This window comes from Camelus ferus, chromosome X (genome assembly GCF_009834535.1).
Source record: "Camelus ferus isolate YT-003-E chromosome X, BCGSAC_Cfer_1.0, whole genome shotgun sequence".
Taxonomy (NCBI): domain Eukaryota; kingdom Metazoa; phylum Chordata; class Mammalia; order Artiodactyla; family Camelidae; genus Camelus; species Camelus ferus.
The window spans coordinates 62,918,991-62,936,684 of record NC_045732.1 but is presented as its reverse complement, the minus strand read 5'-3'; the positions used below and the strand labels follow the sequence as shown (position 1 = coordinate 62,936,684).

General features: G+C 36.1%; 1 protein-coding gene and 1 non-coding gene across 2 annotated transcripts in view; one reads left to right on the top strand and one right to left on the bottom strand.

Annotated features, from left to right (window-relative positions):
• DIAPH2 (diaphanous related formin 2) overlaps positions 1–17,694 on the bottom strand; it is a 780,329-nt gene that overhangs the window by 360,709 nt on the left and 401,926 nt on the right. The window lies entirely within an intron of this gene.
• On the top strand, positions 12,930–13,036 carry LOC116662341. Its single transcript, XR_004318377.1, has one exon. It is a non-coding gene; the product is annotated as a U6 spliceosomal RNA (small nuclear RNA).

Genomic DNA, 17,694 nt, shown 5'->3' with positions numbered 1-17,694 from the left:
AAACTTCCTTGGGCCTTCCCATCTCAAAGTAAAAGCTCAAGTCTTTACAATGGCCGAGGAGGGCCTACCGGCTCTGGCCTTCACTTATCAACCTGACCTCATCTCCGAATGCTACTCTTCCTCTGGTTTCCTCCATTCTAACCACCTGGTCTTCTTAGTTTTTCTCAAACTCCCCAAGCACACAATGCCTTGGAAACTTTGAGCTTTGCTGTTCTGTGCTAGAGAACCTCACCTCTGACCACCCGCACTTTCGTCATATTTAGGATTCTCTATAATGTTTATCACCATCCTTCACATGAAATCGTTACTTGCTCATATTGTTTACTGTTTTCCTCTCCACCTCCAGAATGTAAACTCCAGGAGTCTAGAGTCTTTTATATTTTTTTTTTCACTGCCATATCCACAGCACCTGGAGGAGTGTCTGACAGTAGTGGTAGGTAACCAATAAATGCCATTTAAATAAATGAAAGAAAATATAAAGGAATATCTTTATGTCACTAGGATGAAAAGTTTCTTAAAACACAAAGAGTTTAAGCCATAAAAAATGATACAAATGATTATATTAATTTTTTCCCAAAAATTCTGCTCCTTAAAAGGCATGGTTTTAAAAAGTAAAAATAGAAGCCTTAAGTCTGATATTTGCATCACATATAACTGACAATGGATTACTATCTCCAATATTTACAGAACTCATTAATGGAATTAAGAAAAACATAATCCAAAAGAAAATGGGAAAAAGACTTAACAGTTTTTGGAATGGCCAATAAAAATCTTGAGCCTCATTAGTGATCACAGAAATGCAATTTAAAACCACAGCAAGACATCATTTTACACCCACTAGATTGACTAAAATTAAAAGGTTTGACAATACTTAAAGTTGGCCAGAATGTGCAGCAAAAAATACTTATATCCTGCTACTGAAGTATAAATTGGTACAGCTATTTTGGAAAAAAATACTTGGTATTACCTAGTAAATTTGAAAAGACATGCCATGACCTGATAAGTCAAAGCCTAGATTTACTCTGGAGAGGTAGTTCTTACTGTGTGGTCTAGGGAACACCAAGGGTCTCTGAGGCCTCGCCAGCAAGTCTGTGAGGTGCGAATTTCTTTCATACCAGTACTGAGACATTATTTGCCTTTTTCACTCTCATTTCACAAGAATGTACAGTGGAGTTTTCTAGAATCTACATGATGTGTAATAACATCATTGCTTTGATGGCTAAGGCAATGTGTGCTTGTGAATTCTTCTGTTTTAAAAACATCTCAGTTTTAATTTCTAATATACTAATATTGATATATTCAATCCACATAGAGCAAAAGCTCTTAGAGTCCTCAATTCTTACAACTGTAATGGGGTCCTGGGATTACAAAGTTTGAGAATACTTGCTGTAGAGGAAAAATCTCTGCACACTTGCATCATCGTTCACATCAGCTTTATTTGTATTAACAAAAGACCGGGATGGGGGACAACCTCATGTACACTGACACCAGAATAGATAAGTAAATTGTGATGCATTCATCCAATGGAAAGCTATAAGACAGGGGAACTGAAATTCATGTAGATATATCAACATTTCTAAATGTCAGAAACATAACATTCAGTGAAAAAAACTAACTGTAGAATAATGCATATTTTATGATTCCATTTACATAATGGTTTAAAATTGAGCAAAAGCAGATGATACATTGTTTAGGGATATCTCCTGGTAAAACTAAGGAAAAACAAAGGGCTGACAGACACATAGCTGAGACAGTGGTTACCTATGGAGTAGAAGAAAGAGGGTGGGATCCAAGAGCAGCACACAGGAGGCACGGCAAAGGCATCAATAAAGTTTCCATTGGTAAATTGGGTGGTAAGTTCATGAAATTTTAAATTGTTCTTTATGCTTTTCATGGTATGTGAATGTGTGTCTGTCTGTGTCCTATGACCATGAAATATTCTGTAGTGGGTTTTAAAATGTCTTTACTGACATTTAAAAAATATGAAAGACAACTGTTCACCTAGATGTTGTTTTCTAGTCTTTCTAGAAGGAAGGGAGTGGATTAGACACTATTCAGTAGCCCATGGAGCCCTATGCTTTATTTTCACTTGTCCATTTCTCTATTACAATCTAACCTAATGTCAAAAAGTAGGTATCCTCATCTCTGAGTCTTTCTGAAACATTTATTTACTCCATCACCTTTAATTCATCAGAAGGCTGTCAAGTATAATTGACCATTTTATTGACATTATTGTATATCACAGAATGATATTCAAGGTATTAATAAGCAGTAGTATACATTACATTATGCCAAAGGCTCTTTTTTTTTCCATAAGACAGCATTTGGCAATGATCTCTTGCCTTTTTTCCGTATTACATAATTACTTAGTATATGATACCTAAGGCAATAGCCAATTTAAAAATTTTAAGAGGAATTTTTGATAAATGTATAGGTGGGTAAGAAAAGATCAAATGAAATATTTAGAATTCAATGAAGAATAATGTTAATATCTATTTGTTTATCCTCAAATAACTCATAGTATTAACATATCTCTTGAAATGTAGGGAGGGACAGTCAAGCAATATGCAAGCAGATTTAACACTTCCTAAGGACAAGACAGAGAGAGAGGGAAGGGGAAAGAGGCAAGATGGGAGGGAAGGGGAGTGGGAGGAGGAGGGAGGAGGGAGGAGGAAAGCGGAGGGAGGTTTTATAAGGAGCTGAAGTTTTAATCATGCAGAACACCTTGTGTTTACCGCCTATACATGTTTGTTCTGAAATTGTATCAGTGTGTGAATAATGGATATAAAATGAAATACCCACAAACAAAAAAAGCACAATTCACAGGTTAAAATGTAAAGAATCTTACTCTGATAATGCTTCTTTGGAGCCAATTTTATGCTTCCCGTGAAACACTTTAGGTCCCCACCTAAGTGGCCACCCTTCAGAGGAACCATCGCTGAGCAAACTATCAGAAGTAGCCCTCCTGCTGTACCCTCCTCCCCACGGTATCACCGTTCATTTTTGCACCCAGTATGTTTCCTTCCTAGCATATATCAAAGTCTATAGTTAGATAATTGTTATTAATTGCCTGTCTCTCCTATGAGACTGTAAAAGCCAAGAGGGCAGAGACCACATCTGCCTTGACCACCAATGTATCACCAGTGTGTAGAATAATCCATGCCACGTATTCAGCATTCAATAAATGTTGAAAGGACGAAATACAATGCATGTAATGTGTCCTCCTCCTGCTTTATTATTTACCTAGAATATTTCTCTTTTGGTTCTCTGTTGCAGTTCCCATTTTGTTTTTATGATGCCTTGGGGTATCATGAGAACTGATATATGACTGAGGACCGTATAACAAACCCCATGATGTACACATGCACTATCTTTTATATCAATCACTGTATAAAATCCTAACTCATCATTCATGTTCAGAGAACTTGTAAAACACTATTACATGAAAGGATAAAGAAAAGGATTTAAATTTATTCTTAAATACCAAGAAAAAGTAACAAAGACTTCTAAGAACTAATGGTTAAGAATACAGAAAAATTATTTAGCACAAGAACACTGATAATAGGTACACATTATCTGAGAAGTCAAAAGGCACTCACGTAAAACTAGTAAAGCCAATGTGTACGCAGGCAACATACATTTCTAAATTTGATGCACTGTTTTGGCTCAGAGTTGATCATTTCAGTTTTACCTAAGGCAACTCAGTCTCTCCTTTTTCATTAAAAAAAAAAAAAAAATCAGTAGTGTTCACTCAGAACTATAAGTCTGCCTCACTTTTGCTGAGAGACAATAAAGATTGAGGGGAGGGGCATTTTATATGATTTCTTTTTGGAAAGTAGGTAAGATAGTGATGCCTTAGGCATGTATAGGTATATAGGTACAACCGGCCAGTTGAAGGTACTCCAGCCCAGATGACTCTGACCTATAGGAATATGGAATGGTTGTTTTGCATTATTGGTGCTTCTCATTATACTTTATCTATTTTTTCCCTTGCCTCCAACTAGACTGTAAGTACCTTAAAGACTCAGAGCATATTTACAATGGAACCAACATAGTAATAACCTTAGAAATGTAGTAATGTAGCTTCTCAGTAAACTCTTGATTTTAGTGAATCTTGTTTATGTCTATGAAATCAGAGATCTTAGGTATCACGACACACATAAAAAGGTAATTATGTGAGTGGATGGAGGTGTTACCTATCTCTATTGTAGTAATTATTTTGCAATATATGTGTATCAAATCATCACATTGTATATCTTAAATTTACATACATATCTCAATAAAACTGGAAAAGGGGGCTTATTAATCAATTAATATGCATATATTGAGCCAGTTTACTCATTAAAGAAATATACTTCTGGTAAATTTCCATTGTCATTTGGACAATATTCCACCAAACAAAATGGTATCACAAGCTAATGTGAAAAGCTGCTACTGCTGTTCAAATTATTCTATATAACATTTAAGAGAAAAAGCCAGGTTCAAAATTAAGATTGGCTAATTCCCAAGCACCAGAGACTAAAAAGGAAATCAAAGCCAAAGCTCCGATATGGAGCTAAAGGGTAGGCCAAGAGGACTATGGAACTAAATACGAGCATAAAGACTAGGGATTTAATATCTGCCTAGAGAAGAAAATGTTATGTCACAAGCTTCTGGTATATCAGTAGCTGGAACTGAGCTCCTGGAGTAAGAAGAGGAGCCTGAAAGAGTGGTCCCATCTGGAAAACCAGGTCTAGAAAAACTTCAGCCACTTGCTGAGGAGTGTGATGGGGAAAGAGGCTAACCATATTAAGCCCTAGAGAGAAAAGTGGGAGCCTTGTATTGAAAAATTAATATAAAAACTGACAAAACTTTGCAGAGGCAGAAAAACAGAAACTGTTCCATCTGGTACCCACTTCCATGACCCAGAGTATCTAGAACTTTTGAAGAAAGTTTCTGCTGAAAGTGAGCTCTCAAGTAATTACAAATTCTACAAACAAACCAATCACTAGGAGATGGTCAGTAGAAATAACAAAGGGGTAATCATACATTAGAGACTACAGATTTCAAAATAATCAGAGGAAATTTTTAAATAAATATGGTCAATAATCCAAGAAATGAAGAAAAGAATGACACCATCAAACAAGGGGGAAAAAGGATGGGTAAATTCGAAAAAAGAAACAAGCTGTATATGTAGCTAACTCCCATACTAAACTGAGCCTTTGGAGGGCAGAGATCCAATCTCATTCATCTTTATGTCACCTTGCAGTATCTAGCACAGAGTATTATGCACAGTAGATAATGTTGTTTTAACTGAATTATATCCTATGCCTACATTTTAATGCTACCAATCTTAAAAAGAAATGTTTGCCAGGAAACCTTTTTTTTTTTAACCTCCAACCAGAATGAAAAGTAAACACAAATTACAGTATCAAGAATGAGAGAAGAGACCTCACTACAGATTCTATAAATATTAAAAAGGATAAAAATGAATAACTTTATGTCAGTAAATTCCATAACTTAGAAGAGATGGACAATTTTCTTTAAAAATTCAAACTACTAAAGCTCACTCAAGAAGACATAGATAACTTGAATAGCCCTATATTTACTAAAGAAACTGAATTTGTGACTTAAACTTCTCACAAAGAAAACTCCAGGAAACCAGTCATAATGGTGGTTTTTAAATTCTATATCGTCATATTTGTATGAAAACATGATCAATGATGTTAAAGACATGGGAAATTCAGTCAAAATAAAACAATGATAGAATTTGTGCACATTGTAAGAATGAATGCTTTCTTACCTACTTCCATAATATTGGGCAAGAGATCACAAGAGAGTGAAAGATAGCAGAATAAGTCACCCCAGAATATGCCACTTTGACATAAGAATTATCTTGAGCGGAAAGAAATTAAAAAGGAGAGGGGGGAGGGTATAGAGCACATGCTTGGCATGCATGAAGTCCTGGGTTCAATCCTCAGTACCTCCATTTAAAAAAAAAAAGGAGATAAGAGAAAAACTCTCCCCTATCTCCCTTCTCCCCCAACCCACTGTCCCCACAAACACAAGGAAAGGCAGGACGATTCTTGATCACTGGAGACAACTCTAGACACCCAGCAGCCTGGAGATAACTGAAGAATCTACATATCAAAGCTCTCTAAGTAGCTTTTATCTTCCACTAATTTTCCCCATGTATTTATTTATCTTTTCACAATTTGCTGTGCCTAGAAGCTCAAAGTCCTTTTCCTCTGTCTTGTCAAAATATATTGTTCCTTTTCTGGGATGCTATATAAGCCGAAGTTCTAACCACCCTTTTGAGTTACTCATCACTGAATACTCCCCTGTGGGTGCCAGATGCACGTTAATAAACTTCTGTTTGGTTTTCTCTTGTTAATCTGTCTTTTGTCAGTCCAATTTATAGAGTCCCAGTAGGAGAACTTAGGAGGGCAGAGAAAATAAAGCTGTTCCTCCCCTACCACAGGTACATTTAATGAAAAGAATTTGGCAAGGAGACTTCGAAATGCCAAATGTTAACTAATTTTTAAAAGATCCCTCATACTAGAAAAAAATGAATCCATTAGAAAAGTATTTAAAGAAAATGTTAATTATTAGAAAAATACGGACTCATATTTTCTTTCTAAACATAATTATTGTGTATTAAACATAACTTACTGATAATAAGACAAGTAAAGTCAAACAAAGTTGGTACTTTAAGATTAGTTATAGCCAGTAGTAAAATGCATATCAATACACACAGAACATATGCCTAAATTATGTACTCGTATTATAGGCACATGAACCTGCTGTCTATGCTGTATACTGTTTCCCCTTCACTATGTTACGTTTTTTGTTACAAGAAAGAGTAAGTTGTTAGCCTGTGACTTAACTTTTACTAATGCCTGTGCTATTTGTGTTACAATCTTGTTAAATTTTTGCTCTTTGCTCTTTTAATACCAAGATACCTGAGGCATGAATTCTGCTGGTTACTTTGGTAGTCCTATTTTCACTGGCCTAAGTCTGTAAAAGGTTTATTTATTAGTACCATGGAGAATAGATAACCTTTCTGGTAGAAGGATTTAGTCTTAAAGATTCACTGTCTTGAGAAATTTTTACCTGTGAGTCTTGGTGTTTTACTGACCTCTCACTGATTTGCAGTATTCCTATCACAAATTCTAATCATAAGCTACTAAAGAATCAGAAAGAGACGATGAATCCTGGTAGAGGAAAATACCCATAATGGGCTGGTGAGAGGGAAATATGGCAGAACGAAAAAGCCAAGAGAAACTGAGCAGTGCAAACTGGTAGATTATCTATATGTTCATGGGTAAATGAGATGGTAAGGAGGGGAGAGGTAAGAAGAAGAGGGGCTAAAAAGAAAACAAGGCATCTACACAAAAATCAGAAGTGAGGCTGACCTCATTTTGTTACCAGAGAGCAAGTTCTGATCTCCTCACAGAAAGATTTCAGAGACGGGACATGGAGTCAAGACAGTGAAGTGAGGACTTATCAAGTGACAGGACGCTCTCACGGGGAAAGCCTGGCAGACTCAGGTGAACAGCTGTGCTGAGCTTCTTTGGCAAGCTGGTTATATGGGGTATAAAAATGGGCGGAATATCCACTGGGGAGGGACAGGTTTGGGGTCATATTCACTGATTTCCATCCCAACTCCACCTTCCTGAGGGAAAGAACGATTTTTGTCCTTATTTACTCTTGATTGGAAGTGTCATGGTATCAGTGCATGATGGGTACTTCTTCTCTGCAAGGCTAACTGTATCGTAATGAGAGTATAATGAGGATCAATGTCTACTGGAAGTCAAATCTTTAACCATCTTGGGCCTAGTTGGTTCTAATCAGTTTACATCCTATCCTCAATGACTGTGTCATTCTTTTAATGCTTGTGCCCTGCCCCCTTCCCTCCTGTGTCAAATTTAAGACCATCATGATGATAATCTAAGTTGGAGAGGAAACACATACATAACCTGAAAAAGCCAATATAACTTGACCTCAAAACCCCCTTGGCTGAGACTGCTTCATCTCTAAAGTCAAAAGGAAGGAAATATACATACTCACTGAGCATTTCCTCTTTGCCAGACACGTTGCTGGGCACCGAGCCCTGCTCTGACCTAGCTCTGGTGCACCTTTCCACTCTCATTTTATACCGCTCTCCCCTTTCTCCACTATTTTCTATCAGGTCCTAGAACATGTTAAACTCTTTCTGCCTTGGGTCCACTGTCTTTGTTATTTCCTTCATCTGGAAATCCTAAATGCCACATCCTCGGAGAATATTCATCAAGCAATCTGACCTAAAACAGGAGCACTTGTCATTTCTTTCCATAGCACTTATAATTCATAAATATGTATTTATATATCTGTTTGTTTGTCCTCTGTATCTCCCACTAGACTATAAGTTCCATGAGGGCAGGGACTATATATCTTCCTAGCTCACCACCACATCCCCAAGCACACTACATGAAGTATAGCAAATGCTCAATAAATATTTGTTGAACAAATAAAATAAATTTTTGCAATAATAACTCATTCAATGTTTGTAACAACATTGTGAAGTATTACCTACATCTTAAGGAAGAGAAAAGTAAGGCTCATAAAGGTGGCATATCTTGCCTAAAATCACTATATAACTAGAAAGCAGACTTCTGATTCAAACTCAGGTCTTTCTGATCACAGAACTCTTTATATTAAATAATATCATATTCCTATGGTGAATGCTTACCCACTCAAAAAATAAAAAACCTTAAAAGGAGAAATGCTGTTTGTAACAAAATTTCCTCCTTACCACATTCCTCAAGTTAATAAGAATTCAAAGGAAATGATCATTCCACTGGGTGCAAGTGTATTAATTTTTAAAATTCTTTTCCATTTATATGACAATCATCAATAGCAACCATACCAACAGAATTTGAGTATTTGCTAAGCATCTCTATGTAATCAAATATATAATAAATTCTATATTTTAAATATTTTTTTCAATCAACTAGGAATTGTTAACATTTGGAGATGCAGTAACCAGGGTATCGTGAAAATGTCTAAAAGCATACAAGACCAGGATTCTGACCAAACTCTAGCTGTTAACAGGTTTCATCAGATTTTAATTCTAAAGTAAGGTTAAATCATGAAACAGATTTCAAAATCTGCAAATACAGGTGATAAGTTAAATGTCACTAGACCCATATAGTGGAATACTGTGCAGCTAGGAAATTATGCATTAGAAAAATATTTGATGATAAGTTTTGGAAAAAAAAACATATAGTGATTCAGCTTATGATACCAATTTTACAATATATGTATCTGTGTGTATGCAGGATAAAATAATTTGAAGGATACACACCAACATCTAACCAGTGGTTATCCCTCATTTGAGGGATTAAGCGTGGTTATTCTTTAATATTTTTATGTCTTTTTCTATTTGTACTAATTCTTCTATATTTTAGCTTTCCTAACCAGTGAATTTTATAGCCATAAAAATGAGATTAATTCAAAAGAAATACATTTTTATTTTTGAAACATCTGTGAGGTATCCATGTATGTGGCTATGCATATACATAAAATCTCAAACTGTCAGTTTAACCTTTCAGTCCCCGTGGCTTTCACTGATCTTTGAACAGAATTAACCAGTTGTTTGGCTGTCATGGTAATACATCCTGGAGTACTTTTAGAAGCCATTACTCAGTTGGTAACAAGAAGCGTTTTGGCTCATGGCTCCAAGACAAGTTCAGGGTTTCTTGGCTACAAGGACCAATTAGATTGAGAAAAGTTTTCTTTAACTCTGTTAATCAGTTATACTGACAGGACCAACATTTGTCAGATAGTTTCTGTAATTAAGGGACCGTAATACACAATTCCATTAAAATATTTCATGGCATAAAAAGTATTATATGTTAATTTGAATGTTTACTACATATTTCATCACACTTGCACTCACCACCACCACAAGTTAAAAATGCATACGCCAACCTTCAGCCCAGGGTGACTTCTAAGGTAGAGTTATGAACCCCAACTGAAATAGTGGGGTTGTAATGGAAATGCTGACAACCTTAACTATAGCGGCATGAACAACACTGACTATAATAAAATCCTTGCTCAGATATAACTCACATAAAAAGTAAAAGCCAAGGGCTGTGAGCAGCTCAGTACATTTAAGCCATTTTTCAACACATTCGAAAGCCATATACTTCTGTATTCCTTTCAAAGCAATACCTGATGCCTTCTCAGACTTCTGGGTTTTGTTTCTAAAAATCTGTATACACTAATATCTCATATGACTCCCTGTGAAACATTTTTCCCCTTTATCTTCAGCTGGTGAGAGCGCTAAGGAAACTTTTAGGAAATAAATGTTATTTTTGTCTTGCCTTGCTTTTGCATTTTCAATATCCCAGGGAATGGACTTGTGCGGTGAATTCAGGGAGATAAAAAGCGCCCAACAAATTCTGATTTGCAAAGTCTGTTAAAGTGACTCTGCATTAAAATCGTCCGTGTAAAACCAAAGAGGAGAATATGGTTGCACAAGAGTTTAATTAGCACTTCACTGCCCCTCCACCCCTGCCCCCGGAATGTCAAAGGAGTGGTTTCTCTTTTCTTTCATGCTAATAATGATGATGATAATAATAATAATTTTAAAAAGCAGAAGAAATCAATTACATGAGTCAAAAAGCTCTGGCAAAAGCAGCAGTGACAGTCACTGTTTATTTTTTAATTAAGGTGTTACAGTACTCTGAGCACTCACAGCTGCAAGCAGACCACACACTGGGATAGCTGGCCAGAAGCACTGTCAAAGGGAACACTGACAAGCGACAGCGTTGCTGCTCTTGTCTGTAGACAATCCCTCAAGTCTAGCTGGCACGAACATTGAGTTTAAGAATCTGGAGAACGACCGAGGATTGATTTAGCTCATATTAACAATTTCTAGCACAATTCAGAAACTACTTAACGGCAAATCTCTTTGATTTCTCCAATCTCGTATAGTTGCTTATAATTTAAACATTGTAACATTGCAATGCGAGTATGGTCCTAAACATTATCCTGCAAGTAGCCTCATTAATCACAATCATTTCCCATTGTTTTAACACTGTGGAAGACCACAGTAAGGCACAGAATGAAGATGATTAAATGATTCTGGTTGTTAGAGAGACAAGAAAAAAAAAAGGCTGTTTATAGATATGTGTTTCTTTTCTTATATAAGAAATTGAGAATGTGATTTACTTCATCTAAGACTGTGTTTAGAGAGAGAGGCGATTCTGCCATGATTGAAACCCATAGCAAATTAAATTATATTTTGCAAAATATCTGAACTTCGAAAGCTTTTAACATCACAGTAAGGCTCAGCATATACTTTTACTACTTTAAATGGCAGTAAATCTTAATGAAAGAATTAGTTTTAAGACTAGAAATACAGCTAAAACACAAAATGCAAATATGCTAATTGTTTGACCCTGCTATACACTTGTTCTGAAATGTGATCAGACAGAATAAATACTTCTTTTCTTTATAAGTCCTTCCAAACTTAATTGATGACACTGAATCTGAAATTACAGCTAACACGAGAACTTTTATTTTAGTTTGGTTTTTTTTTTTGGCGGGGGCGTAGTAATTAGGTTTTATTTATTTACTTTCTTAATGGAGGGACTGGGGATTGAACCCACGACCCAGTATATGCTAAGCACACACTCTAACACTGAGCTCTACCCTCCCCTCTTCTTTGGAGTGTTAGTGGTATGACGCTGCTGATGCTAGAAGTGAAATCCATTCAGGGGATCATGTATGTTTAAAAAAAAAACTGATGTGGGTAATTTCAAATTCTTACATATGTTGTTTGGATAGTATCTTCGTAGAAATATTATTTTAACTGTTTCTGCAATCTGTCTCCCCATTATTCGATTCTTCGTCTACTGCTCATGTCGCATTCCAAATCCAATAGATTTTTAAGTCCTGCATTTTTTCTAAAATCTTTCCTTTCTAGGCTCACTACTATGGCTCCTTAGCTACTGAAAAGGGAGATTCTAGATCATGGAGGACGTGATATTATTATAAGATTTGACTGCAGAATGAAAGAGCTGAAATTATGTTTGTAAATCATTTTTTAAAAATCCTCAAGGCTAAGAACTATGTTTCTTTCTGGGTATTAATTCCATGTCTATTAGTTTACTTCTTAAAGATATGACCACCTGGAGACTGCAGTAACCTACACTGCTGTTTTGGCAAAACATTCACTAAGAGAGAAAAATTAAAATGTCACTGATCACATTTGTATAATCCTCTCTAGGAGAAGACAATATAAACCAGGTAACACTTCTAGTGCCAGATCGAATGTAACTCAAGATTAGTTAGTTGGTTTTCTACATGCAGATAGAGTTTACTAGGCACATACTTGAATTTCACTTTCCTGGGCTTTCTTTTGGTAAACAGTATTTCTCAAGTAAAGCAGTTAGCTGGGCTGCCGTTTGGCTTACAGTTTTCAAGAAGAACAAATGGCTATCTTCCCTGTTAGCAATGCACACTTTTGCATATTGCAATGCACATAGTTTGCACCCCACCACATGGCAATGGTGTCAGGTCTTGGAAGATGTTACTCTCATCTTTACCACAAACCCTTGCTTACTATCTGCTTGATCTGTACCTGGGTTTAAACTGCATCCATTTCCTGAAATTACCTGCCTGCTTTAATTCCCAGAATGATTATATTTCAGTGAATGCAAATATAATAAAAACACAGACACACACATCAGTCTTCCCTTTTAAAAAAGCTGCTGGTTACAAGTAGGTATTTTGAGTAAGTGTTGAAGGGATTTTTAATGTTTAAAAATATGGTGAGGAGTTGAAACCATACAACTCTTAGAAGAAAAGACGAGAAAAGCTCCTTGACATTGGTCTTGGTGGTAATTTTTTGGATTTGGTACCAAAAGCACAGGCAACAATAACAAAAAAATAAACAAGCAGTGCTCGCTGCAGTAGCACATAGACTAAAATTGGAAGGATACAGAGAAGACTAGCATGGCCCCTGTGCAAGGATGACAAGCAAATTCGTGAAGCGTTCTGTATTTTCGGTTGGGTGGGAGTGGGAGGGGCGGGATAAAATAGGAGTTTGGGATCTGCAGATACTAATTACTATATATAAAACAGATAAACAACAAGAACCTACTGTACAGCACAGGGAACTATATTCAATATCTTAATCTCCGAATAACTTAACAATAGCCAATAACAGAAAGGAATAGGAAAAAGAATATATATGTATAACTGAATCACTATGTTGGACACCATAAACTAATACAACATTGTAAACCAACTACAATTAAAAAACTAAAAATAAATAAGTAAATAAACAAGCAGAATTACATTAAAACTAAAAAGCTTCTGCACAGGAAACAATCAACAAAATGAAAAGGCAACTCACAAAATAGGAAAAAGTGTAAGCGATGTGTCTGATAAGAGGTTCATATCTAAAATATATAAGAAACTCATATAATAGCAAAAAAACAAACCACCCAATTAAAAAATGGGCAAAGGACATGAAAAGACATTTTTCCAAAAAAGACACGCCAATAGCCAATAGGTATGTAAAAAGGTGATCAACATCAGTAATCATCAGGGAAATACAAAGCAAAACCACGATGAGATTATCACCTTATACCTGCTAGGATGAGTATTATAAAGAAGTCAAAAGATAGCAGGTGTTTGCAAGGATGTGAAGAAAGGGGAACTCTTGTACACTGTTGGTGGGAATGTAAAATGGTACAGCTACTGTGGAAAAACAGTATGGAGGTTCCTCAAAAAATTTTAAAAATAACTACTATAGGATCCACTAATCCCACTTCTGGGTATATATCCAAAGGACATGAAATCAGTATCTTATAGAGATATCTGCACCCCTGTGTTCACTGCAGCATTATTCACAGCAGGCAAGACATGGAAACAACCTAAGTGTCCACTGACAGCTGAATGTATAAATTGTGTATGTATACACACACACACACACACACACATGCTCTCTCTTTAGTGCTATGACCTCAATTATTTTTCATTTCACATATATGTGATATCTGTCTGTCTGGCTGGCTTTTTAACTCCCAGGTTCACCCATGTTGTTGCAAATGGCAGGACTTCCTTCTCTTGTAAGGCTGAATAATATTCCATTTTTAGTTATATGTGAAATGAAAGAAAAATTGAACTCATAGTATCAGAGAATAGATTGACGGTTATCAGAGGCTAGGGGGTGAGATAAGGTTGGGGAAAAGGGGAGATTTTGATCAAAGGGTACAAACTTCCGGTCGTAAGATGAATAAGCTCTGGAGACCTACTACACAGTATGGTGACTATAGTTAACAATAATGTATACTCAAAATTTGCTAAAAGAGTGGATCTCAAGTGTTCTCACCACACACACACAAACAGTAACTATGTGAGATTATGGATTGTTAATTAGTGTTAATTATGGTATTCACAATACATCAAATTATCAAAACATCACATTGTACAACATAAATATACACAATTTTTATTTGTTCATCAGACCTTAATAAAAAAATATGGTGAAGAGCACATGGTGGTGAAGTCTTGAAACCACAAAAATGGTCTCCATTTTCCTCAAGCATTTTTGCTAAGAATTTCAATATGCTCAGAGCTCTGATTAGAAGACACAGGAATCAACGATTTACAAAATAAATAAAACTAATCATACATGTTGAAAAACACTAGACTTTCTAGGTGATAAATCTTATTGCATTTGCAGATCCTCTAAACCCCAGAACACTGCATACTATTTCATGTGTGTTAATCTCCAAATAACTACCTACAATCGTCCCCTGGTATACATGTCATGATTCCAGGATCCCCCACGGATACCAAAATCCATGGATGCTCAAGTCCCTTATATAAAATGGCATAGTACAGTCAGCCTTCATACCCATGGGCTCTACATCTGCAGATTCAACCAGCCGCAGACTGAAAATCATTGATTATGCAGATGTAGAACCCATGGATTCTGAGGGCCAATTGTACGGAGTTTTGTGATGAACAAGAGTTTATCAGGGCTCATACATATCTACGTGTGCATGCATGTGTGTGTGTGTGTGTGTGTGTGTGATTTTCTGCATGTGTGTATGTGACATTAGTAATTTTTTTCTTTAAAACAAAGGCTCCTTCATAGATAATACAAATGATACATTATGTGCAGAACAGAACAACATCTGGTGCACTGGTTTAATAGAGCATATCTAAAAGTTGTACTTATCATTATTCTTTTACAGTTTCAATCAAATTAAATTATTTTACATGCTGGAAATTCCTAAGGCACTTTTATGCCACTTAAACGGGTGTCCTTCTAATTCAATCAAAAATACCCTATCGTTACGTGGGATCCCTAGTCTCAGGGTTCAATATTTCAGCCTCTTCTCTCTACTCTCACTCTCCTGGTGATCTTACCCATTCACATGGATTTAAATATTATCTATGTGCTGATCGCTTTCAAATGTCAATCTCTAGTCCCAGTATCTCCCTGAAGTCCAGGCTCTCATATCCAACTGCCTACCGGACGCTTCTATTTTGATATCTAATAGGTATCTAAAACTTATTACGACCCAAACTGAACTCCGGATATTTGCAACTTCCAAACCCGGTCCTTCTACAGTCAGTCTTCCCCATTTCAACTGATGGCAAATCCATCTTTTTTCATTTGCTCTGGTTGCAATGTTTGGAGTCACTGCTGAAGATTCATACTGTCCTACTCCTCATCCTATTTATAAACAAATTCAGATGGCTTAATCTTTAGAAAAATAGTAAGTCTACACTTCTCATAAGGTCCACCACTGACACTCTAATTGATGCCTAACATCCTTCCTCACTTGATCAACTTCAATGATCTGATCGCTCACTCCTCTTGCCATATTGCGATCCAGTTCTCCACTTGGCAGCCGGAATGATTCCTTTAAACGTAAGTCAGATCTCATTACTCCCACAGTCTCAACCTGCTAATCGTTTTTCATCCAACTCTAAATAAAAGCCCAAGTCCATTCCAGGGCCTACAAGGTCATATATACACTTGCCTGTGGCCACACCTCCAATCTCTTTCCCTATCACTCTCCCCTCACTCACTGCCTCCCCTACTCTCCCTCAAATACATTATGCACTTAGAAGACTCATGGACTTCTGTACTTGCTCTTTCCATTGTGTGCACGGTCCTTGACTGAGTTATAAATATGGCTTGCTGCTTCAGTTTAATCAAATTGCTGGCCAAAGGTCACCTCCACAAGGACGCCTCCCTGACCACTATATGTAATACTATAGCACCCTCTGTCACTCTCTATTCTCTTACCTTGCTTTATTTTTCTTCATAACACTCATTGACTGAATGGAATTATACTGCATATTTCTCCGTTTCTCCCATGAAAATGAGACTATTCACTACTAGTGCCCAAAGGTTCAGAATGGGGCTAGGCACGTGATCAGTGCTCAGTAATTATTTGTTCAGGAAATGAGTGAATAAATGAATGAACTGTATGACAAGTTATATCTGAAAATTATTTCATGATTATAAATAGAAATATATAGTCAATGCTCTTTATTCATGGATTCCATATTTGTGAATTTGCCTACTTGCAGAAATTTATCTGTAACTCCAATCAATACTTGCAGTGACTGTGCGGTCATTCACAGACATGCACACGTAGAGAGTGGTGAAAAATCTGAGTTGTCTAAGGGGAACATTTCCAGCCGAGGTTCAACAAGGTGACATTCTGCCTTCTTGTTTCAGCTCACATAGTGAAAACAAGTGTCCTTCTGCAACCTATTCAGTGCCACGTTTTTCTATTTTTGTGCTTTTTGGGGGGTTTGGTTTTTAAAATGACCCCCAAACACAGTGTTGAAGTGCTGTCTAATGTTCCCAAGTGCAAGAAGGCTGCAATGTGCCTTACAGAGAAAATACATGTGTTAAATAGGTTTCATTCAGGCATGATAACGTTATAGTGCTGTTGCCTGTGAGTTTAATGCTCATGAATCAACTATATACATTAAATAAGGTATCTTTAAACATAAACACATTAACAAGGTTATGTATTGACCACTTGATGAAAATGGTATGACCAGAGGCTCGCAGAAATCTAACTCTGTATTTCCCGTAGGAGCAATGATTCAGTGTTCACTAATTCAGTGTTTATGATGACTTTACAGAACATAACAAATGCAAATAATAAAAATCAACTGTATATACCGAAGAGAAAATACAGAAAAGACAAAAATATTACTGACAGCAAATATTGCCATTAAGTCTGTTAAGTATATTATGATTAATAATATTTGGATCTTATTATATATTATTTTATTTAAATTTACTATATTATTTGTATTCACCATGTCATTAAAGTTCATTGAATGCTTGATTTTATTCACAATATATCACATTATGTGTATATTCTATGATTCATTTTATTACTTCTCTTAATTCTTAGCTCTTTGGGATATTTCCAGTTATTCACTGTTATAAATAATGTTACAAATGAAATTCTTGTGCATAAATATTGGTACCCATTTCCGATCATCTTCTTAGGACAAATTAAATATTTGCAATTAGTTTAAGGCTCTTGATACATTTTGCTTTCTGAAAAGTTGAAGTCATCTTGATCTTGGACCATTAATGCAAAACTATCTCCCCTACACCACCTATGTCAGCACTGAGTATATGACTGTTTTTAATCTTTGTCAGTTCAA